A 26,158-nucleotide genomic window follows, 5' to 3' on the forward strand; every position below is an offset into this window, starting at 1 on the left:
TCAAAAGAAAATAGGATATCATAAAATTTCATCAATTAAAACATTAATGTAAACAGGCTGAACTCTCTGATGAAAAGAAGGCAGCTCACTGGCTGTTACAAAACAAAATCTAATAATCTGTTGCCTAGAAACACACAATCCAAAAATTTATAAACAGAGCAGCAGTATAAGAGGATATTCCTATGTGAACAGAAGAAAAGCTGGGGTTACAGATGTAATAAAGCAGATGTCATAGCAAAAAGCAGCAAAATAAATAAGGTCATTATGTAATGGTACAATGTATATTCAATTACAAAAATTGAAAAATAATGAAAGAATGTGTTACAAAAACCTTAGCAACAAAGTCCATAAAAGAAAACAGACAAAAATACAAGAAGCAATAAAAACAAATAATGTTTTCATTGGAAACTTCAATATTCCGTTTCAGGAAGTGATAGACAAGGAATAGATTATAGAAAGCTATATGATTGAATAAGTCATTCAATAGAAGTCTTTCTCAGGGCTCATCAGATTCCAGTGCCTATGCTACATGCTAGAAGACAGTTCTATGAACAATATGAGTTTAACAGGCACATGGAGAGATTAAAGATGAGACAAAGTTGATACAGTCTCTTTTCAAATGTACGTAGATCATACCATCCACAAACATACAAACAACTGGGAGCCTATACTGGATCACAAAAACTCATTCCTTCATTAATTCAGCACGTGTTAACAAGTTTATTCAACATACTAGGTTGTTTGATAGTCACAGAAAGGCAGAAATAGCATCCACCAAATGGATGAACCACAATGTGAAAAAACAAAAAGTACTAATAACAAAAACAAAATAAAACTCTGATCACATTCAAATGCTCTCTTTGGTAACGCTTGGGTTACACAGGGAATCCGGAACATATGGAAAGGACGTCTGTTGTTTCCTCCCGGCTCCACCTCTCCCCTCTACTTCTGGTAACAGAAGCCATCTCTTTCTCTGAGGCCCCTCCCTTCCCCCACAGTGCACAATTGTGGTGGAACTGTCAATCCCATGGTTCTGTGATGAGGAGATGACTCAGGTGGCCAGAGGAACTTCCTCTAGAGACAATGATTGTCAAGGAATAGCTATGTCATCTGTCATCCAAGCGAGTCAATCAGAGCTCTTTTCAAAGGTTGATATGGATACTGGGGAGACTAGAGCCATGGGAAATTCTCCAAGATTCTGAGGATTAAGGAGGACATGATTCTAGTGACTCTGGTGACCAGCTGGTTGCCATGTGGAGAAAGTCCACTGAAGATCAAAACCCACACAAAGAAAACCCAGATAAGTTTGAGTGAGAAGGCCAGAGTACGAATGACATCACTTGGACCTCTGGATCCAACCATGCCTGGAGCTGGCCCAGTTGCTGTAGCCAAGAAATTCCATTTAGGGTCTTAAACTGAGTTAGATTTCTATGCCTTGTAATCAAGAGTCAACTAATACAACTTCGTAAGAAAATATTTTGTAAATCATGAAAATATAATATACCATATATAGTGATCATATGTAACAAAGAACTATCAAAGTAATCATGCTCTTTGACACCGTAATTTTATTCTGGGGAATGTAATCCAAAGAAAAAACATGTGAACAAAAAAAACAAAACAAAACAAAAAACAAAAAAAAAACTGTATTGAACAAAAGCAGGCTATTGATGGTAGTGAATTACAAAAACAACATAATCTACAGCTGTAGGGGTGACAACAAAGCAACAATTTTAATGGCCTGTATGGACCATGTCAAAACATGGAAATAATATAAAATAATATACAGTGAAAAAAGCAAGAGAAATAGTAGACACATATTGAATGCAAGTATACATGGATGAAAGACTCACATGCAAACTTCGAAAAAGAGGATATTCAAATGGCCAACAAGCCTATGAAAAGTTGCTCTATTTCATTGATTATCAGGGAAATGCAAATTAAAACCATAATGCAACAGCACTGCCTACCCACCAGAATGGCTCAAATTAAAAAAAACAATACCAAGTGTTGGAGAGGATGCAGAGCAACCAGTATTTTCATACACCACTGCTGGGAGTGTGTCTTAGTTTGCCAGAGCTATTATAACAAATACCACACATTGGTTGGCTTAAACAATGGGAATTTATTGTCTCACAGTTTGGGAGCCTAGAAGTCCAAAACCAAGGTGTCAGCAGGGTCTTGCTTTCTCTGAAGTCTGTAGCATTCTTGTGGGGGCTTTCCAGGAATCCATAAATCTCTGCTTCCATCACATGGCAATCTGTCTCCTTCTGTTTCCTACTCTACTGTGTCCAAATTTTCTCTGCTCACAAGGACTCTACTCATATATTGCATTTAGACCTACTCTGATTCAGTTTGGCCTCATCTTAACTAATTGGATCCTATCTACAAATGAGTTCACATCCATGCACCAGGAGTTATGACTTGAACATCTTTGCAGGGATGGGGGTGGGGGGGTTATAGGATTGAATCTATAAGAGTGTAAATTGGTACAATCATGTTGGAAAACTGTTGGGCAGTATCTATTAAAGCTGAACAGAGGTTTTCCCTATTCCACTCCTGGGTATACATCCAAGGGAAATTCATGTACTAGAATGTCCACAGCAGCACTGTTTCTAATAACCCCAAACTGTAAACTACTCAAGTGCACATCAGCAGTAGAACAGAGCAATACATCATGGATATTCACACAATGGAATATTATATAGCAGGGGACAGCAATCTATGGCCTGCAGGTCAAATCTGGCCCACCACCTGTTTTTGTAAATAAAGTTTTAGTAGAACACAGCCACACTTACTCATTTATGCATTGTCTATGACTGCTTTTATCCAACAGTGGCAGAGATGAGTAGTTGCAATGGAAATCCTGTGGCCCTCAAGTATAAACTATTTACCATCTGGACCTTTACAGAAAAAGTTTGTGGCCCATGCTATACAGCAGTGAGAATGAATGAAATACAACTACATGCAACAAAAGAATGAATCTCACAAATAGAGCAAAAAAAGTCAGATACAAAAACAGTACACATTGTATGGTTCTATTTACATAAAGTACAAAACCAGGCAAAATTATTCTATATTGTTATAAATCAGGATGGTGGTTACATTTGAGGAGGTAGTATCTGAAATAAGGAATGTGGGGGGCTTCTGGAGAAGTAATAATATTCTGTTTCTTGATCCAGATGCTGCCCATAAACACTCACTGCGCTATACACTTATGGTATGTGTACTTTTCTGTACATGTTATGCTTCAATAAGTTTAAAAAGGGAAACATAAATGTTTTTTAAACTATATGCAATAACTGCAACCCAGTATCCGAGATTGGATTCTGCAACCAATCTAAAATGACATTAGTGGAAAAACTGGGGAAACCCAAATAAAGTCTGTAGTTTAGTTACTAGCAATGTGCCAATGTTGGTTTCTTAATTTTGACGAAATGTACCAGGGTTATGTAAGATGCTAACATTAGGGGAAATTGGGCTAGGAGTATATGGGAACTCTGTATTATCTTTACAACTTTTCTGTAAATCTAAAATCATTGCAAAATTAAAAGTTACCAAAAAAAAAAAAGATTAACAGCAGCAGTTCACAAATATTTTGGTGTCAGAACTCCTTACTTGTAAAAATCGTAGAGGACCCAAAGGGATTTTGTTTATATGGGTTATATCTATTAGTATTTACTGTATTTGAAATTACAGCTGAGAAAATTTTCAAATGTATATTCCTCAATTCATTTAAAAATAAGAATACAAAGCCATTACAGATGAACATAAACATTTTTATGAAAAAAACAAAAAGAATTAGTGAGAAAAGTGGCATCGTTTTACATATTTGAAAAATCTCTCATGAGGGACAATAGAAATATTCTCTATCTGCTTCTGCTTTCAATTTGTTGTGACAGCAAACATCACGCAGCCTCTGGAAAACGCCACTGTACACGCGTGAGAGGATGAGAGTTTAAAAGGCAAACGATGTTTTAGTGTTATTATAAAAATAGTTATAACTTTGCAAGACCCCTGAAAGGGTCTCAGGGATTCCCAAGGGTCCCTGAACCAACCACACTTTAGAACCACTGCTATATAGCAATGGATTAAACGATAAGATTGTATTTCAGTAGATTCTTTGTTCTATAAAATGGCTTAAATTAGATAATTTTTTTAAATGTTAAAAACAAAGCAGAGAGTCCTGTAGAAAGCTAATTAAACATCGTTGCCAAGAGGCCAGCTCCTGTTGTTGGTATCTGTGTTTCTGCAACAGAAAGAGGCTCCCGCCCTGGTTACCAAGGATGCTGTGTCCTCATTGGAAAGCCCAGGTCACCACTCAGGGATGCATTGGACGTTAGCGCAAGTTTGTTTTTAAATGCAGTGATAGGCAGCTGGTGCTGAGGTCAAGCCTGGGAGGGGAATGCAGCCCGCTCGGGTGTTATTCAAGGGTTCATTCCGGCGCTTTGGGATCCCAGGGCGGGCACTGCAGAAACGGGCATGCGCAGCAGAAACGTTTCTGCGCAGTGGGAGCGGCGGCTAAGGAGAGCCTCTGCGCTTTATCGTGGACTGCGCAGGGACTCTTTCAGCCTGCTTTAGCTCTGCCCAGTGCCGCCCGCGCGTTCCTACCAAGTACCGCCTTCCTTTTGTTTGTTCACTCTTTTAAAAAATCTTCTATATTTGATTTTGAACTTTGCTTGGACGTGTAACCTGTTATAGGGAAAAGTGCGCATACCGTAAGAGTACAGCTCCAAGAATTTCCACAAACTGAACACACCCTTACTCGAGAAGTCCCCCTTGGACAGCTTTCCCAGTCAAAACTCACCTACTTCCCTAGAGAACCATTATCCTCACTTCTAACACCATGTTAGTTTTGCCAGTTTCTATGCTCTACATAAACGGAATAAACTATACATATTTTTTTGTGGATGGCTTCTTTTGCTCAAAGTTGTGTGTGATTATCCATATTGTAGCAGTTCATGCATTCACATTGCTGGTAGTAAGTATTCCATTGCATGAACACACCACAATTTGCTTAGCCGTTCTCCTATAGATGGACATCTGGGTTGTTTCCAGTTTGGGACGATTATGGATAAGACTGCTGTGAACATTTTTGTGGAAATCTTTTAGTGGAAACATTAACTGATTTTAAATTTAGACTTACCATGATCATGGTTCAAACAACAACAAAAAAGCCCGCCTTCCTGATACGTGCCTCCTTTCAACTCTTTATAGTAATTTTCTTAAGCACATAAACACACGCACAGAGAAATGAGATCATTCTTTTTGCACTTAGGTTTTTTCCATTAAACAAAGTATCTCAGAGATTATATCAGGCTAGGCTAGAATATGCTGAGGTAATGAAGAAGTATCCACAGATTTCAAGCTACAAATGTATATTTCCCACTCATGCTACACAGGCCAACCTGGATAGATAAGAAGGCTCCTCAGAGACCCAGGCTCCATCTCTGCATTTCTGTCTACAATGCCCTGGAAAGGGAGAAAAGGTGGTCGTGCACCAGCACTTTAAGGTATACGCCCAGAAGGGACATATGTCAATTCTGCTCATATTTCATTGGCAAACAAGCCACATGACCACCCCTATCTTCAAAGGGGGTGGGAAAGTGCAACCTTACTCTGTGTGGGGAGGGAGAAGACAGATAGAACCTTTGGGAATATCCTCAACGACTATCACAGAGATCTTTCCACATCAGTACTTGTATATTTGCCTCCTTCTACCATAGTAAAGACGTACTGTAAATTACTTAGTTAACTTCTATCATTGGACAATACAAGCAGTACTACAATGAATATCCTTTTACCTTTATTTTTACCTGCTTGTTTTAGTATATCTGTTTCAATATATACAGTAGAATTGCTGGGTCAGAGAGTTTGTGCATTTTAGACTGTGCTAAATATTGCCGCATTGCTAGGTATTGTTAAATCATCTCCTGAAGGAATTGCCAATTTGCATGCAAATCAATGGAGAATCAGAATTTCTGTCTCCACTAGGTCCTGCTTTTATCTAACTTTTAAATCTCTGGCCAATTTGATAGGCTAAAATGTTTTAATTTTCATTTCTTTAATTATGAATTATATTGAGCATCATATCACATGCTTATTAGTCACTTACATTTCTTTCTTCTACAAACAACCTTCTCCTGACATTTGCCCATTTTCTGTTGGGTTACGGATCCTTCTTCTCCTTGATTAATAAGCATGTTTTGTATATTCAGGAAATTAGCCAACAGTCTGCCATGTGCATTTCAAAGATTTTTTTTTTTGTTCTGTATCTTTTGTCTTTAGTTATGGTATTTTTTTATGTAGCTATTTCTAATTTTATATAATCAAAATTACTAGCTTTTTGCTGTGTAGATCCTGGGTTTGGAAACTTGTTTAAAAAGGCTTTTCCCAATTGAGATAATTTTTAAAAATCATCCATATTTCTTTCTAAAGCTTTTCTATTTCTTTATTCTTGTGGGAGAACCCTCCCTAAAGCTAAGTTTCTTACAGAAAGGGAGTGGATAAATATTGAATCAAACTCATATTATTTTGTATTTCAGTTGTCCCCAGACACATGCATTTTGGGCTTTGAAACTCTTTTCCTAAATTCACTCAATTCTTTCTCCAGAAAAATAAGATTACTGGCATAATCACAGATACTTCACTTAGAAAAAAATTGATCTTAGGTGAGCAGAACTTCATCTGCTTCTTTTCCAAGCCTTGTTTCTTGCACACGGACAGCATAATTATAGGTGGATTTTGAGTTGAGCTGACGCAACAACCAAGTAGATGCCACAAAACTGGCAGGCTAAAAGGAAAATCAAGAATACTGAGGGTTGCAACTTTGTATTTTCCTTTTCCTAGGACTGCTAACTTCAAAAATCTACCAACTAAAAGCATATGATATCTAAATTTAGGTAAAAGAAGCAAGAGGGAGTAGAACTGAATATTCTCTTATTTACACAGAAATGATACTGTTTTCTAGAAGTTCTCAGTTTTGTTTTCATTCGTGTGTCTTTTATGCACAGACTTCCAACACGTACAATGTTGGGTGTTTATTTAATCTCTGCATCTAGGGTAATCTAAAACCTAGAATATCCCTAGCAAAATCCTTGCACATGTGCACTAGTGTGCATGTGCAAAAACAGAGTAGCATTGTGTGTGAATGCTCCAAACTGGAAACACCCCAACTGTCCATCAATAACAGAATGGATAAATAAACTACATTATATTCATACCAAGGAATACTAAACAGCGATGAAAATGAACAAACTACAGTCCATAATGCATAGTTTAGCAAAAAAGAAAAAACAAAATAGAACAAAATACATACAGTATAATTTATTTCTTTGAAGTTGAAACACAGGCAAGGCTAAACCATAATGTTTTAGAATGCATGTATGAGTGGCAAAGGTATAAAGAAAAGCAAGGAAATGATTACTTAAAAAGTAGGGTGAGAAGTTATTTCTAGAGGAAAGAGGGTACTGTGATCAGGAAGGGCTTCAAGAATGCAGGCATACCTGAAACTACCAAACTCCAACCCAGTGGCCTTGACTCTTGGGGATGATTGTATAACAATGTGGATTACAGGGGGTGACAGTGTGATTGTGAGGGCCTTGTGGATCGCACTCCCTTTGTCCAGTGTATGGATGGTTGAGTGATGAAATTGGGGACAAAAACTGAATGAGGAATGGGGTGGGATGGGGGGGATGATTTGGGTGTTCTTTTTTATTCTTATTTTTTATTCTTGTTCTGATTCTTTCTGGTATAAAGAACATGTTCAGGGATGGATTGGGGTGATGAATGCACAGCTGTGTGATGGTGCTGTGAACAGTTGATTGTACACCATGGATGACTGTGTGGTATGCGAATATACCTCAATAAAACTGAATTTAAAAAAAAAAACAACACGGGCAATGTTCTATTTCTTGGTCTGGGTGTTGTCGACATGGGTTTCACTTTATAATCCTGTGTTAAACTGCACGTGTAAGTTTTATGGGCTTTTCCATTTTTTCCATTTTTTAACTTCGCAATTAAAAAGATTCAAAAAGAACCCTGGCAGGTTACACAAAATTACAGAAAGAATCTACAGCATATTAGGGTAGGCTGTGGGCAAGTTTGCTCCTTACTTTTGAGGATCCAGGTAGGGTTGCCAGATAAAGTAGATTTGAAATTTGGTTAAATAATGAAGAGCTTCTTTTTAGTATAAATATATCCCAAATATTGCATGGAATATACTTATACTGAAACAAGGCTTCGTTGTTTATTTGAAATTCAGATTTAATTGGGCATCTGTATCTTTATTTTCTACTGTCAAGGACAAGAGTACAGAAGGAGGTCCTAGGCCATATATCTCAGTACTTCAAAATTATAAATCAAAAGAACAAACTGTTAAATAAAACATGTTCTATCCTCCTATCTTGACAATGGCACCTCTACAATGGCAAAATCAATAAATATATATTTAAAACTGTGAGTTTTCTTATATGACTGAAAGTCAGTAAAATATCAAAGATGACTGAAATCAGTTATTTTTGTGCATGTCTCTGGATCCTGTGGGTTTGGGTAAGTAATAAGATAAAAGACATACATAATTCATGTATTAATATATATATATATATATTCCATAAAACTCTTTTTATTGCCTTTATTTTGCAAAATCACTAGTTATGCTGCTATGAGCAAAATTTTCTTATAATTTGTGTCCTGTTGACAGTAATTATCTAAAGGATTTAAAAATAATATGAAATTGCATTAGTAGGGTGCACATCAAAAATTTAAATTAAAGCAGGTATAAAAATCAAAATACTTAAATTACTTTTTTCACATTTCTCAAAGATAATTTTCTTCTAAAATCTTTAAATTCATGTATTAAGACTAAATAGCAACTGTAGCCAGTGAATAGCAAATATTTATCAAAATCATCTAAATAAACTGACATTTTAAATTTAATTTTTGAAAATTTAATAGATTCTCATTAAATGTTTTTATAACAGTAAAACAATATAAAGAACTGGGGTCACATTTCACACATGTTGAGTCCAGACCTACATGTATAGGAAATGTACATTTTTAATATTGCTAAATATTCTTCAGCTGCCATGTTGCAAAGATCTAATTCCTAAGTACCTCCAGAACCATAGATGGGAATTCTAAGAGAAGCAAGAAAACAGACACTCAGAACCATGGAAGAGCTACTTATTTGCATGTGCTCTGAGGGGAAAAGTTTGCCAAGTCCAATGATCTCGTCTTTTCTCCTAACAAAGCTCAGCAGTCCTTCCCATCCTCCTCACACTGAAACACTGTCCATCTCTGGCATCTTCCGCAGCACAACCCACAAATCTTCACACCCTCCAGCCATAGTCACCTTTTGTTTGAAAGACTAGAACCTGTGGAGAAGTGTTTCCCTGGGACCTGAACACTGTCAGTCACATGCGTGGACTTTAAGGGCCACGGGTCATGCTGTGCCTGTGTGTTTGTTAACAAATGTGTTTTTGTGTGGGTGTGACAACTAGGGCCCTCTAAAATGTGGGGCCAGAGCCAGAGGCCCCCTGTTGCCCAGATCTGGGGGTGGTACTGGCTATGGGAACATAAGTGTAGCAAAACAAATCCAAGAAGCAAGTAATAATCCAGAGCTTTGGCAAGGGTGAGTTTGGCCAGCTCTCCCCCAGCTCTACAAACACGAGGAAACAGCAGTGCTTTTGTAGAAAGTTCCATCATGGCAGAAGTTAAATGTCAACGAGGAGACAGCTAGTGCTAGCTTGGCCAAACCCAGCCCAAAGCCTGCAGGGAGGTAGCAAGGAGCCCCTCCCTGAGGAGCTGCTATTTCCTTCCAGCCACTAAGCAGGGACAGAGAAAGGGGCTGCTCCTTTTACAATCCCTAATTCCAGTCTGACTGGGTGATGCTTTTTTCCACCATCCCCCCCACCCACCCCACCCCGACTCCTGGTGGAAGATACCTTGTCCCTTCAATTTGCAGCCAATGTTTAAAATATTCAAGTTTAGAATGCCAAAGCCAGGGACTTGGTAGCTGGCCAGTAAGGGGCATGAAGCCCGGACTGAGCTTTGTGCCTCCAGCTAACTGAGTCTCCATTCTGTCTGCCCTTTTCAGCTCTGAAACTCTATTCTATTTCAGCAGCTCTCTAGTCCTCCACTTCATAGGGTGTGCCTTATTGCCCCATCCATCCCACCCCCAGGCTCAGGGGGATTTAGAACCTTCTCTGCAATTCCTTTGCAAGAGAAGCCAAAATCACCTACTAATGCAAAATCTGCAGAGGACTTCTCACTTAGGGAGAGTGACTGGTTCTCTTCTACCTTGTGAACCAGTGAAGGAGGCTGCTTATGATTATTATTCATTCCCCCCCCCCTTTTTCTTCTTTATTAGAGACGTTGTGGGTTTACAGAACAATTGTGCATAAAATCTCCTTGGGGTTTTTAAAAAAATATTTCTTAAACATAATTACTCATATGTCACCAAACACATCTCAAAAAATTATTCCATTTCATTATTATCATCACTCATTATCTGTTTGAAATATAGTTTGTTGGCTTAAACCTGTGCACAGAATATTGGCATCATTTCATAAGTAGTGAAACTTAGGTAAAGGACAAAAGAAACTAATCCCAAATCCATTCACAGTTAAATCTACCTCCGGAACCTGCCCATTCTCGATCCTAACCACCTTCCATTTGGCTTCATCCAACAACTCTCTGTGGATTTTTTACGAGAGAATTTTAAAGGATTTTGTTCCAGAGAATGAAAGCTTTGCTACTGTATCCCCAGCTCCCAGCACAGTCCTTGGCACATACTAAGTGCTCAGTAAATAGCCACTGAATGACTGAATCAGTTCTCTTACAATTTAGCAGGGTTTATACGAATCAGATGCCTGACCAAGAAGAGTTACAACTTGCTCAAGAACAGAAGTTTATCTTTTTTCTTTCTTTATAATTCTTTTTCAGATTATCAAGTAATTTGGAAGATTAGAAAATTTCAAAAAGTCCAGAATTTGGAAGCAGAAATGTATGAAGAAGAAATCCCGGCATTTTACCACTCCGGATATCACACACAAACAGTGGAAGGTTACTAGGACTGTAATTAATCAAGTAATCTGTGTTCATAATAGAAATATTGGACATAGAAGCAAAAAGTATAAGGAGAGGAAACAATGGCATCCTTAAAGGAGAACAGCCATGCTGAGCCCTGAGTGTGAAAGAAAGCAGTTTGGGATTTTGCTGCTGAGACATTGCTTTGCTGCCTTACACCTTGGAGCACAAAGACACATCTGCAAGGCCTGAGCAAAAGGCCTTCCTATCACACGTCGAACTATTTAAAATGTGTACATCAGAATTTCAAGTCAAAATTATTTAAATCGGAGGCATATGGGAAATCCATACTTTCTGCATGATTTTTCTGTCAACCTACAACTGCGCTAAATAAAAAATTGTTTTAAATTATTTAACTCAAGCTGTAGATTTTAATTATTTGAAAATGTAATTAAATGTTGTTAAATGTCTTTATAAATATGCATAACATTTTACATTATAAGTGTTCAATGTCCACCTCGGTTCTAATGGAAAGAACTGATGTGATACTTCCTGCATATCATGAGTGTGTGTATATATAGATATCATGCATATACATAAATTTAAGAGTTATACAAATTGTTAAATGTCTCCCACAAATTGGAACACAAAGAGAAGCAAGAGCATGGGACAGGCAGCATAAGTGGGAAATGATACTTGGTGCTGTGAGAATCTCTTGCATTCATGCTATCTGAGGAGGGTTTGACAAGTTAATTTGTCTTTCTGTTCATCTAAGTGTTTCTACAGCTCAAATCCTCCCCGCACTCTGAAGCAGCGGCCGTCTCCAAGATCGGGCAGAGACACCACCCACAAACCTTCCCAGCATTCTGACATAGCCACCTTTTGTTTTTGAGAACACAGGGCAAGGGCTGTGCAGAAATGTTTCCCTGGGGTCTGAGAAGTGGCAATCACCAGAAGGGCAGAGCTCAGGCTTATGACAGCTCTGGCCACTGTATCCCACATTGGCAGAGATGCCCGTGCAATCTTTCCTACACATTTCATGTGTTCTTGTGGCCTGTGGCACCCTGCAAAGCCTGGCACCCAGGGCAGGGCCCTCTTGCCGGAGTCCAAGAGCAAAATGGATTAGAAGTTCCCTTTGCAGCTTCAGGCAGCCCAGCACTAGGTTGCAGGTTCCCCGGGGATATGGCAAAACAAGACAGTGACAAAGCACTCCTGGGCAATTTCCTGTGCTTCAGGGGGCACAGGCTCACTTGCAGCAACTTGCCAGAGCCCCTGCTGCTGGAGGAGATAGCCTGCACCCTCTGCAATGCTATTTTGTGGGAAGACAGCTACATCCTTTCCACAGAGTCTTTTGTGGAGAGAGCCTGGCTGCTTCCCACGCAACCGCACTAAAGCCAGCTAGAGCGAGCAACAGAGCCAGGAGACTGTGATTGTATGCCAGGTCCCCTGGCCTTGGGGCTCCCACTGTGCAGGCCAGGTATGGGGGTGCCCAGTGGGAAGGAGCTCTTTGGGGGACGCTGAGCTTGCTGGGAGCCTGGTGGACCAGGCTGAAGAAGCAGGTGCCACCACAGGGATAGAGAGCTAAATATGCACCATACACAAGATTTCTGGGAAAAGACCATGGATTAGTTGGTGAAGCAGTCAGGTTTTGACACTCACAATCTCCTCTGATGACGGTGGTGAGGGTAGCACAACATAGTGAATGTAATTAATCCCACTGAAAGGTGTGCCTGGGAGGGGCGGAGATGGGAAAGTTCACATTGCATATATGGTTCCACAATTTTTTAAAAACAGCAGCTAAACAGACAATGAAAATTAAATGAAATACATGATCCTGGACTGGATCTAATACGGGAAGAGAAAAGGCCCAAAATGACATTATTGGAACACATGAAAAAAATTGGAATATAGGCTATCAGCTTTATATCAATGTTAAATTTCTAGTTACTTGATAACTGCACTAAAGGTGGATACATAAGTGAATATCATTTTCTTAGGAAATGTATGTGGCAGTATTAAGTGTTCAGGGAGCATGATGTATGCAACCTACTCTCAAATGTTTAGAAGATAGATAGGCAGATAGATGGATAGACAGATAGAGCAAATGATGTAACAAATGTCACAAAATGTTATAAGTTGGTTAATCAGGAGATCTGGGAAGGGGGTATATTGGAGTGCTCTGTATTGGTTTTGTATTATTTTTGAGCTGTCCCGTAACTTTGAAATTATTTCAATATAAAAAATTAAAAAAACTCCTCTGATGGAGGATGTGGAGAAATAGGAACAGTTATTCACTGTTGGTGGGATATAAAATGGTGCAGACGCTGTGGAAGACAGTTTGGTGGTTCCTCAGGAAGCTAAGTATAGAACTGCCGTATGATCCAGCAATCCCACTAGTAGGTAAAGCAAGAATGCAAACAGATATTTGCACACCGATGTTCACGGTGGCAGTATTCACAATTGCCGAAACATGGAAACAACCCAGGTTGCTATCAACCAATGAATGGATTAACAAAATGTGGTATATACTTCCGATGGACAATTATACAGCTATATAATATTGAAGAAATGAAGTCATGAAGCATGTGACTACATGGATGAACCTTAAGGATATTACATTGAGTGAAATAAGTGAGACACAAAAGGACAAGTATTGCGTGACCTCACTAATATGTACTGCATATAACTAGCAAATTCATGGTGTTAATATCTAGAGCATAGGCCACCAGAAGATACAATGAGGATAGAGAATGAGGAGCTGATGCTTAACTGGTACAGAATATGTAATAAGGTTGATTGTAAATGTTTGGAAATGGATAGAGGTGATGGGAACACATTATAGTGAGTGTAACTAACAGTGACAATATGCAAGTGTGATTGTGGTTGAAAGGGAAGTTCACAGTTGTGTAGGTCACTAGAGGGAAAGCCAGAGGATGAAACATGGGACTCGATAACATAGTGAACCGTTGAGGGTGAAAGTGTTCTAGAATTGATGGTGGTGATGAATGCACATCTCTGTGAATGTACTAGAAGACATTGATTGATGGTACACTTTAGATGGAGTATATGGTATGTGAATTTATTTCAATAAAACAGCTTTAAATCAAATTTATCAGGAGGTAAAAAAAATAAAACTCCTCTGATGGAGATCAGAGAGACATGGTCATGCCACAAGCATGACTCAGCAACATCTAAACTATGGAAACTCCTAAGGAATAAAATGGTTTGGGTTCTTCAACAGATAAATTATAAGGAAAAGAAAGAATGATGGGAGAAATGGTTAAAAATGACTTAAAAGACATTTAAACAAAATTTTATCAAAGGCAAGCTAAAATATTCTATGTAGGAATACACAGTTGGGAGATAAAAACTATAGTTTTGGTGACTACCATAAAATTCAGGATAATGGCTACTTATGGGGGAGGGAGAGGGCTATAATTTGGAAGGAGAAACATGAAAGGTTTTCTGGGGTGGCTGGCAGAGTTTTATTTCTTGCCCTGGGTGGTGGTTACAAGGGTGTTCAGCTAATAATAATTCATTAAGTCATACATTTTTTGTGTGTGGCTTGTTGTGTCTCTTCTATTTTACCGAAAAAAAAGGTTGTTGTTTTTAAAAATAAATCTCCCTTGGAATATCAATGTTACATAATCCACAAGAACTTTGTTCCAGTGTTCTTAGGACCTAGAAATTCTCAGTATCATTCTTAGAATTTCCAACTCTCCGATATCTCTTGCAGTTACAACATTCGTTGCAGATGTTTTCCAGATGTTGATCACATGTTCTGGATATTCCAGGGCAGCCCTGATTTTAAATAGTCTTTCTCCCTGACACCATGAATCATCATTTTCCCATAAATTCCAGGATCTTGACAAATTATATCTGAATGAACCAAATCATGACGCATATTTTTGAGATCATAAGACTGAAAAACCAAAAACCAAAAAGCTTCACAATGTTTCAGAAAGTCGAGCTCTCAGTGACCCATATTCTACTGAGGTAAGACTGTGTGCACAGCACATTCCTGTTCAGAATGCTGTGGGCAAGGGGATGGGTAGAACAAGGGGAAAACAGTGGTGAATATTTCCAGGACTTTTCCCCTGAGCAATGTTTACCTCCTTGAGGTATACTGGTTGGCATCCAGGGGACCAAAGATGGCACACAGATCTCTACTAAAGTAAGGTGAATCAGAGTATGGACCTGATTCGATGACCGTGGAGGCCAAGGATGAGAAACCAAGGTCAGCAGGCAAATCTACAGGTCAGGAGAAGAGCTAGCGACAGGGACAAGGCTGAGGGTCAGGAGATGGGCAGGACAAGAGTGAGCATTGTGTGGAAGTGGTGGCTTTCCTTGTTTGGCCATCCATCTTGTGGGGGGTGCTAAGATGACCCTGTTTAAGGGCAACCCCCCACTCCCCATCCCTACCCCCGCCCCCAGGCAGTGCAATACTGGGTAAGGCAGGGCAGAATCAAGGCTATTCTAATGTTGTCTGAGGAAAGACCCTTGTCTTTTCCTGAGAAAAAAGGCAGGTTTCCTCAAGATTCTTCTGGTCCACATCATCTTCCCACAGCACAAATTAGATAGACCTAGCCATGATTTCTGCCACAACCCAGTGCCTCCTCCACCATATTCTCCTGTTTCCCATCTCCAGCAGTTGGGCTGCTATGGTGGGGAGTGTGGTAGCTGAATAATGGCCCCCCAAAGAACCCCAGGAACCAATGAATATGTTAGATTACATGGCAAAAGGGACTTTGCAGATATGATTAAGTTAAGGACCATGAGATGGGGAGATTATCCTCTATTATCCAGGTGGACCTTATGTAATCACAACGGTCCTTATAAATGAAAGAGAGAGACAGAAGAGTTAGAGGAGAAGTGACAAAAGAAGCAGAGATCAGAAAGACAGAGATTTGAAAACACTATGCAGCTGACTTTGAAGATATGGGAAGAGGCCACAATCCAAGGAATGCAGAAAGACTCTGGAAGCTGGGAAAAGGCAGGAAAGTGGATTTTTCCCTAGAGCCTCCAGAAAGAATGAAGCCTTGATTTTAGGACTTCTGGCTTCTAACACTGTAAGATAATAAATAAATGTTTTAAGTTACTAAATTTGTGGTAATTTTTCATAGCAGCAAGAGCTAACTAACTAATACAGGAAGGAACAGAGCAGGCTTTAGATGAGACAGCCAAGGCAGGGAGTGGTAGGAGATATTGGGTACCTGTACAGGGGTCACTGGCAGTGGAATGCCATGGAACTGATTAAGCTCATGACCTTGCATGGGCCTAGAAAATGGACTTGAGTTTTTCAACACAAACAGGCAAAGGAGTTGAGTGGGAGGACGAGCCTTAGACTGTCTTTTCCGATTGCCTCCCTTGGAGCCCAATGTCATTTGGCTCATACTTCGTATTGCTCTTTCCCACATTGTAGGGTATCCCATAGGCCTCCCTTAAATCTGACATGGGCTCTGTCCTACTGGGGAAGGGGGAAGTCTTGTTAGATAGTAATAGGCAGCCAGCATTATTATGTGGCTCAGAGGTAATAGAGATGAAAGCTATAGTGACCAAGGAATAGAAAGCTCTGGGCAGAGAGGTGCAAACCTGCTACCTGGATGATGAATTATATTGGGGCCAGATGAGCCATTCAGTTTGGCTGTGGGGCATGAATTGGAAAGTTTTGGTGACTGCGGATACAAATTCTCACAAAGCTCAGTTTCCCCAACTGTGAAATGAGGGCTGAACATAGTACCTACCTCATAGGGTTGTAATTAGGCTTACAGAGACAATCTGTGTGAAATGTTTAGAGCAGTGCCTGCCACACAGAAAGCCCTCAATGAAGGCTATAATGATATAAAACTGCAGCCACAGGTAGAAATCAGGTAGAGGGGTGACCCATGTGGGTGGAAGTCTCTTTGACGAAGAGGGCAGGTGGACATCTGTAGAGCATAGTAATGAGGTCCATCAGGATCATGTTGTGGCCCTAGGATGGGGCAGGTCCATCAGGAAGTCCAGCAGATGGCTCCCTAAGGGTGCTCAGAGGTGAGGAGCAGATGCCCAAGTCCCAAGAGCCTTCCAAGCCTGTACTCGACCAGGCACACACATCCAGGAGGTGGTGATGCATGCCCCCAATACAAAGGCCTTGGGGGCTGAGGTGATTTGGAGCTGTGTACCCCAGAAAAACAAGTTCTTAAACCTAATGCATTCCTGTGGGTGTGAACCCATTGTAAGTAGGACCTTTTGATGAGGTTTCTTCAGTTAAAGTGTGCCCCACCTCAATCAGAATGGGTCTTAATCCCATTACTGGAGTGTTTTCTAAGTGGAATGAAATTCAGATGGAGAACAAACCACAGAGGGAGCAGCCAGAAGCTGGACATCAATAGAACACTGAAGAGAAGGAGACCAGGAGACACCTCCATGTGCCTTGCCATGTGACAAGCTGAGAACTAAGGATCTCCAGCAGCCAGCCCCAGAATGCCACAGTCTTCGGGGAGAAAGCATTGCCTTGATGATGCCTTGATTTGGACTTTTTCTTAACCTCAAAACTATGAGCCATTAAATTCCCATTGTTTTAAGGCAGCCCATTGCATGGTATTTGCTTGAGCAGCCATGGAAACTAAAACAGATTTTGGTACCAGGAGAATGGGTTGCTGCTATTGCAAATGCCAAATATGTGGAAATGAGGAGTTAATAGTAGAGTGGTATATAGCAAAAAAAAAAAAAATGTGCCTATTGAAAACTATGGACTATACTTAATAGTAATATCTTAATATTGTTTCATCAACAGTAACAAATGTACCATACCATGGAATGTTGGGAGTTTCTTTTTTATTTTTATTTCTTTTTTTTTTTTGGAGTAATGAAAATATTCTAAAATTGATTATGGTGATGAATGCACAACTGTGTGATGATACTCTGAGTCACTGATTGTACACGTTGGATGGATTGTATGGTGTGTGAATATATCCAATAAAACTGCATTAAAAAAAATAAGTGGTCTCATAATTCCATGTGCTCACCTCTTCCATCCTCTTTCAGCTATCTTTCTGTGCTGCCATAATGGTGCACATGAGTGTCCTGGCTGATGCTCTCAAGAGCATCAACAGTATCCAGAAGAGAGGCAAACGCCAGGTTCTTATCAGGCCATGCTTCAAAGTCATCATCTGCTTTCTAACTGTGATGATGAAGCATGGGCTACATCGGCAAATTTGAAATCATCGATGATCACTGTTTCAGTTTGCTAATGCTGCCTTTTCGCAAAACACCAGAAATGGATTGGCTTTTATAAAGGGGGTTTATTTGGTTACAAAGTTACAGTCTTAAGCCCATAAAGTGTCCAAGGTAAGGCATCAACAATCGGGTACCTTCACTGGAGGATGGCCAATGGTGTCCAGAAAACCTCTGTTAGCTGGGAAGGCACGTGGCTGGTGTCTGCTCCAGAGTTCTGCTTTCAAAATGGCTTTCTCCCACGACGTTCCTCTCTAGGCTGCAGTTCCTCAAAAACATCACTCTTAGTTGCACTTGGGATATTTGTCCTCTCTCAGCTTCTCTGGAGCAAGAGTCTGCTTTTAACGGCCATCTTCAAACTGTCTCTCATCTACAGCTCCTCTCTCAGCTCCTGTGCATTCTTCAAAGTGTCCTTCTTGGATGTAGCAAGCTCGCTCCTTCTGTCTGAGCTTATATAGTGCTCTAGTAAACTAATCAAGGCCCAAGCTGAATGGATGGGGCCACACCTCCATGGAAACCATCCAATCAGGGTCATCACCCACAGTTGGGTGAATCATGTCTCCATGGAAACACTCAATCAAAGAATTATGATCTAATCAACATTAATATGTCTGCCCACACAAGATTGCATCAAAGATAATGGCATTTTGGGGGACATAACACATTCAAACTGACACAATCACAGAGCTGGGAAAATTGTTGTGAACCTCACAGGTAGGTTAAACAAGTGTGGAGTCATTAGTCCCAGATTTGATGTGCAAGTCAAAGATCTAGAAAAATGGCAGAATACTCTGTTCCCATCAATGGTTTCATTGTATTGAAGACCTCAGCTGGCATCATGAACCATGAGGAAGCAAGACAAAAACACACAGGAGGAAAAATCCTGGGATTCTTTTTCTAGGGATTTAATACACACATGCAAATAAAACACCTTTATGGACAAAAAAAAGTGGAAACAGCTTTGGAATCAGGTAATGGACACACGTTGGAAAAATTGTGAAGTGCTTGATAGAAAAGGTCTAGATTGCTTTGAAGAGACTCTTGGTAGAAATATGGATGCTATAGGTACTTCCAATGAGGCCTTCAACAGAAATAGTGAATGTGTTATTGGAAACTGGGGTGCGCTGGTTTGGATGTATTATGTCCCCCCAAACACCATTATCTTTGATGCAGTCTTATGTGAGCAGGAAATGTACTGGTGTTGATTTGGTTGGAGACTTCTGATTGGATGTTTCTGTGGAGATGTGATCACTCAGCTGTGGGTGAGATCTTTCACTGGATGGTTTCCATGGAGGCGTGGCCCCGCCCATTCAGCATGGGCCTTGATTAGTTCGCTGGAGCACTATATAAGCTCAGACAGAAGGAGCAAGCCTGCTACAGCCAAAAGAGATGCTTTGAAGAATGCACAGAAGCTGAGAGAGTAGCTGTAGATGAGAGACAGTTCGAAGATGGCTATTGAAAGCAGACTCTTGCTCCAGAGAAGCTATGAGAGGATAAACACCCCAAGAGCAGCTAAGAGTGACATTTTTGAGGAACTGCAGCCTAGAGAGGAACATCCTGGGAGAAAGCCATTTTGAAACCAGAACATGGGGGAAAAGTGATCCTTGTTTTAAAGTGACAGAGAACTTGGCAAAATTGAGTTCTGATGTCAGATGGAAGGCAGAACTTGAGAGTGATGAACTATCACTTACATTTAGCTGAGGAGATTTCCAAGCTAATGATGGAAAGTGCAGCCTGGCTTCTCCTTGCAGCTTATAGAGAAATGAGAGAGGAAAGGGATAAGCTGAAAACTGAACTCTTGGGCACAAAGAAACCAGAAATTGATAGTTTGGAAAATTCTGAGCCTATGCAGATTACATGCTCTGACATTAGAGCCAGAAGCAGCTCTATCAGGGACCTCCCCAGGCTTCTGGAAAGTGAGCCCTGAAAAATAGGGCTCCAATTGAGGATTTAACTGAACATGGAACCAGTCAGCCATTCCAGTGCAAGTCAGGATTGGAAATGCAGTTATACAGGAAGGATCTATGGAAAGTCCTTCTGTCTGGTGGTTTGGATCCCTGTGAACTAATGCAAAGCAGACAAGTTTTTTTTTGCAAAACTTCTATGACTGGAACCACTGCCAGCCTGGACTGAAAGGGACAGAGAAGGGACAAATTGAAGGAAGAATGACTTCAAGGGCAGAACCATGGAAGTTGAGGTCTGGAGGTCTGGATCAAAGATACCTCCTTGGCCCAAGAGAGCAGGCCCACCCATTTGCATGGAAAGGGTGGGTCTGGGTCTGGCTTTGCACTTGGAGGGGGCATGCCTTCTGCCCCATTGTTCAGGAAGAGTGCTGCCACCCCTGTGCTCAGATTGGGTGGGGCATATGTCCCGACATTTGTGTAGAGCTTGGCCACCATCCTGACGCACAGAGAAGGTGGAGCCTTCACCCCAGGGTTGAGGTATAAATGAACATGGCCACTGGGCAAGTAATTGGAGGAAGTGGGGCAGCCGCTTCATCAGGCTTGGAGGAGAAAACACCAATCCACGGGTGACTCTCAGACCTTGAAATCTAATGCAGTTTGCCCTGCTGGGTTTTGACCCCTGTTTTTCTGCTAATTTCTCCCTTTTGGAATGGAAACGTCTATCTTATGTCTGTCCTTCTGTTGTATATTGAAAGCAGATAACTTGTTTACTAGGTTTCACAGGTCCACAGACAGAGGGCAATTGTGCCCCCAAGACAGACCACACCCGTAACCAATTTTGATGAGACTTTTGCACTTAGCATTGTCACTGAAATGTCTTAAGGCTTTGGGGATGTTATGATGGGATGAATGTATTTTGCATGGAGAAAGGACACATCTTTTGGGGTTCCAGAAGGTGGAGGGTGGTGGTTTGGAGCTGTATGTACATCCCTGTAACATGGGGCACATCCCTGGCACCTCTGCTCTGGCAGTTCAGGGCTGGGGGTTCCATCTTAGGATCAGGCCAGAGCAGAGAGTGCCAGATCAAGGCCAAGCCTGGTGAGGCTCAGGCCTGAGGTAACCAAGCTTATTAGGGAGACCAAAGAGCAAGAGTAGTACTGGATGTGTGAGAGAAAACCCAGCATCAGGAGCTGGAAGGCAGAGGGGCAAAGACCAGCAGAGGTAAGGAAGCACTGGATAACTCTGCACCAACCAAAGGACTGTGTGCCCATGGAATGCTTCTACTGGCTATCCATGAGTCAGTCAGGCTAACTTTGCCAACAATTCCAGGTGGTTTGAAGAGTTGGGGGAAACATTTAAATCCAATTTTTAATTTTAGCATCAAAATAAATACAGAAGGCATGAGAAGAACATGTGGTTTTACAAAATTGACCTTAAACCAATTAGACTGAATGGAAATGTGGGATAAATGTTTTTCACAGTGGGAAATTTGACTCCATGAACACAATCAAAGAACCATCAGTTCCCTACCAGTTCAGCTTCTATCGTGTCCAGGAAGAAAATTTCCATGAAATTATTTTGTTAAAATGGAAGAGGACTTTTATAATCAGAAAAATAAGTTATCTTTTAAATGGATCACCCCACTGTCTAACACAGTCATCATTTCAGATTGTACCTGAACATCAATTTCTGCATAGTTAAAACCCACATTTTTCATCAGTACCAATGAAGAGTGGAAAAATTGTGAAAAAGTTTTGTTCCAAAACCTTCAAAGAATTGACAAAGGGTATTGAGTGAAACTTTATCTCTTAGACATATTTACCTAAATTTGAATGTAAAAAGTTATCATTGCTAAAATAGTTTATGAAAACACTATAGTTAATGTTAAGGATCTTGAACTTTACCTTCTATTGTATGAGTTAGTTGACTGATCGAATGAATATTTTCATTTCATAAAGGACATATCACTGAGACTATTGACAGACCTGCTCACGATATTAATACTGATTTTGGAGAAGCAAAGCTTAGGGTTGTAGCAGAGTTTCAAAACAAGAAAAACTTCCAAAATTTTGTTGCTCCTAGAAAGAAAATTGCAGGAGACAATTATTAATGACTGTCTAGGCAAATTTTGAGAGCATTTATTGATTATTCTAATTTCAATAAGGCATAAAAGGGCCCTGGATGGGATGACCTGAAGAAAGCATGCAATCTTTTAAAAATCATTCTTCCATCTTTATCATAGTTTGACATCACCCTTACATTATTTCTCAATGAGGACAGCAGTTGAAAGGAACATACATAGCATTATCTCCAAATCAGGAATGTAGATTCATTATGAGAACATGAAACCTTTAGTCCCCTCACTTCCAGGGAAGAAAGATTGTTTTTGTTGATTATCAAATTTTAGGGATCAGAAAAGCAATTGACCATTGAAACTATAAAACCTCTCCTATGAATTCAAATTAATTACTTAGAGACATGCCAAGAAATGCTTGAAATTGTAAAGAATAAATAATTGTTGAGCAAGCTGATTTCTTCAAACAGGTACACATAGACCCACATGAGTTTTCCTTCAACTGGTAATGGCAAATGAACAAAAATAGCAGCTCAAGATAATGTATTGTTGGACATACTGTTTTGATGCTGAATTTTATATGCATTTTAATTAATGTCTTTCATTTCAATGCAGGTAATATAGCCAATATATAAGTAAATTTGATTTTTTTATGCATTATGAGACTTTAAACACAGAACCAAGGTGTTCTCATTCAATCCTGACAACACAGGAGATGAACATTAGCATTCTGATTGATTTGACATATAAAGAAATTCAAGACCCAGACCGGGAAGTAATTTGCCTTCCCAGCTAATACGAGTGACAGCGACAGAACGGTGGTGACAGATATATATTTAAAGCCAAGTCTGTTTCAGTTCAAATCCCAGAATGAGGGTTTGAATAACATCAAGCCAACTTGCTAAAGAAAGTCATAAATCAAATACAAAAATGCTTGTCCGATTATGAGACCAAATTTCCAATTTGGGAAGTAGGACCACCATCATTATAGATGGTAATATAATACATATTGAATACAGACCATGTGGAAACATAGGGGTTTCCATGAAGAAGAGTCAAACAAACAGATTTGAGGTAACCAATAATTTAGACAAACAGTTTTCTTTTTGTTGCGGTTGGGGCTATGGATGATACATAGTTGAAAGGGAGGAGTCCTAGTTTAAAATGGCAACCATACATATTCTTCCCTTCTTACTCAAACTCTACTAAAATTTTTGCAAAGCCTTTTTTTTCTAGAACATGGTTCTTTGAGTTTAATAGTTCATAGACTTTGTCTCTCATGAGACAGTTATGATTTTATCCTGTGACATTTGCATTTGGAGTATACTTTGTTATCAGATTTTTTTTTAGTCTGGGAGTGATAAAGCTTGAAATAAGTAGTGTTATCTTCTTTTCTTAAGTTACAGTTAAGCAGCGTGTACATTTTACATACCTGGAGAATCAGATTGAATCTTTGTCCTCCCCCACCCCCTGCCCATTTTTTTTTTTTTTTTTTTTTTTTTTTTTTTTTTTTTTTTTTTTTTTTTTTTTTTTTTTTTTTTTTTTTTTTTTGATAAACTGGACTGATAAGAGGATTGATTCCACAACATTCAAAACTAAATTGCAAAACTGCAAATTGAGAGTATTAGTAGCAATTGTTTCTTTTTTTTTTTTTTTTTTTTTTTTTTAATAATAATTTTATTGAGATATATTCACATACCACGCAGTCATACAAAACAAATTGTACTTTCGATTGTTTACAGTACCATTACATAGTTGTACATTCATCACCTAAATCAATCCCTGACACCTTCATTAGCACACACACAAAAATAACAAGAATAATAATTAGAGTGAAAAAGAGCAATTGAAGTAAAAAAGAACACTAGGTACCTTTGTCTGTTTGTTTGCTTCCCCTACTTTTCTACACATCGATCCATAAACTAGACAAAGTGGAGTTTGGTCCTTATGGCATTCCCAATCCCACTGTCACCCCTCATAAGCTACATTTTTATACAACTGTCTTCGAGATTCATGGGTTCTGGGTTGTAGTTTAATAGTTTCAGGTATCCACCACCAGCTACCCCAATTCTTTAGAACCTAAAAAAGGTTGTCTAAAGTGTGCGTAAGAGTGCCCACCAGAGTGATCTCTCGGCTCGTTTTGGAATCTCTCTGCCCCTGAAGCTTATTTCATTTCCTTTCACATCCCCCTTTTGGTCAAGAAGATGTTCTCCATCCCACGATGCCGGGTCTACATTCCTCCCCGGGAGTCATATTCCACGTTGCCAGGGAGATTCACTTCCCTGGGTGTCTGATCCCACGTAGGGGGGAGGGCAGTGATTTCACCTTTCAAGTTGGCTTAGCCAGAGAGAGAGGGCCACATCTGAGCAACAAAGAGGCATTCAGGAGGAGACTCTTAGGCACAAATACAGGGAGGCCTAGCCTCTCCTTTGCAGCAACCGTCTTCCCAAGGTTGAAACTTATGGTAGAGGGCTCAACCCATCAAACCACCAGTCCCCTATGTCTGTGGTCATGTTAGCAACCATGGAGGTGGGGTAGGTGAATACCCCTGCATTCTCCACAGGCTCCTCAAGGGGGCACTACATCGTTTTTTTTTTTTTTTTTTTTTTTTCCTTGTTTGTCTTTTTTCTTTTTTTTTTTTTTTAACTTTCCCTTCTTTTTTCAAATCAACTGTATGAAAAAAAAAGTTAAAAAGAAAACAAACATACAATAAAAGAACATTTCAAAGAGACCATAGCAAGGGAGTAAGAAAAAGACAACTAACCTAAGATAACTGCTTAACTTCCAACATGTTCCTACTTTACCCCAAGAAAGTTACATACTATAGCAACATTTCAGTGAACTTGTTCCTACTACATCCATCAGAAATTAACAGACCATAGTCATTTCTGGGCATCCCCAGAACGTTAAATAGCTTATCTGTTCTTCTTGGATTATTGTTCCCCCTTCCTTAATTGCTCTCTACTGCTAGATCCCCTACATTCTACATTATAAACCATTTGTTTTACATTTTTCAAAGTTCACATTAGTGGTAGCATATAATATTTCTCTTTTTGTGCCTGGCTTATTTCGCTCAGCATTATGTCTTCAAGGTTCATCCATGTTGTCATATGTTTCACCAGATCGTTCCTTCTTACTGCCGCGTAGTATTCCATCGTGTGTATATACCACATTTTATTTATCCACTCATCTGTTGATGGACATTTGGGTTGTTTCCATCTCTTGGCAATTGTGAATAATGCTGCTATGAACATTGGCGTGCAGATATCTGTTCGTGTCACTGCTTTCCGATCTTCCGGGTATATCCCGAGAAGTGCAATCGCTGGATCGAATGGTAGCTCTATCTCTAGTTTTCTAAGGAACTGCCAGACTGACTTCCAGAGTGGCTGAACCATTATACAGTCCCACCAACAATGAATAAGAGTTCCAATTTCTCCACATCCCCTCCAGCATTTGTAGTTTCCTGTTTGTTTAATGGCAGCCATTCTAACCGGTGTTAGATGGTATCTCATTGTGGTCTTAATTTGCATCTCTCTAATAGCTAGTGAAGCTGAACATTTTTTCATGTGTTTCTTGGCCATTTGTATTTCCTCTTCAGAGAACTGTCTTTTCATATCTTTTGCCCATTTTATAATTGGGCTGTCTGTACTATTGTCATTGAGTTGTAGGATTTCTTTGTATATGCAAGATATCAGTCTTTTGTCAGATACATGGTTTCCAAAAATTTTTTCCCATTGAGTTGGCTGCCTCTTTACCTTTTTGAGAAATTCCTTTGAGGTGCAGAAACTTCTAAGCTTGAGGAGTTCCCATTTATCTATTTTCTCTTTTGTTGCTTGTGCTTTGGGTGTAAAGTCTAGGAAGTGGCCTCCTAATACAAGGTCTTGAAGATGTTTTCCTACATTATCTTCTAGGAGTTTAATGGTACTTTCTTTTATAT

Source organism: Choloepus didactylus (assembly GCF_015220235.1).
Source record: "Choloepus didactylus isolate mChoDid1 chromosome Y unlocalized genomic scaffold, mChoDid1.pri SUPER_Y_unloc1, whole genome shotgun sequence".
Taxonomy (NCBI): domain Eukaryota; kingdom Metazoa; phylum Chordata; class Mammalia; order Pilosa; family Megalonychidae; genus Choloepus; species Choloepus didactylus.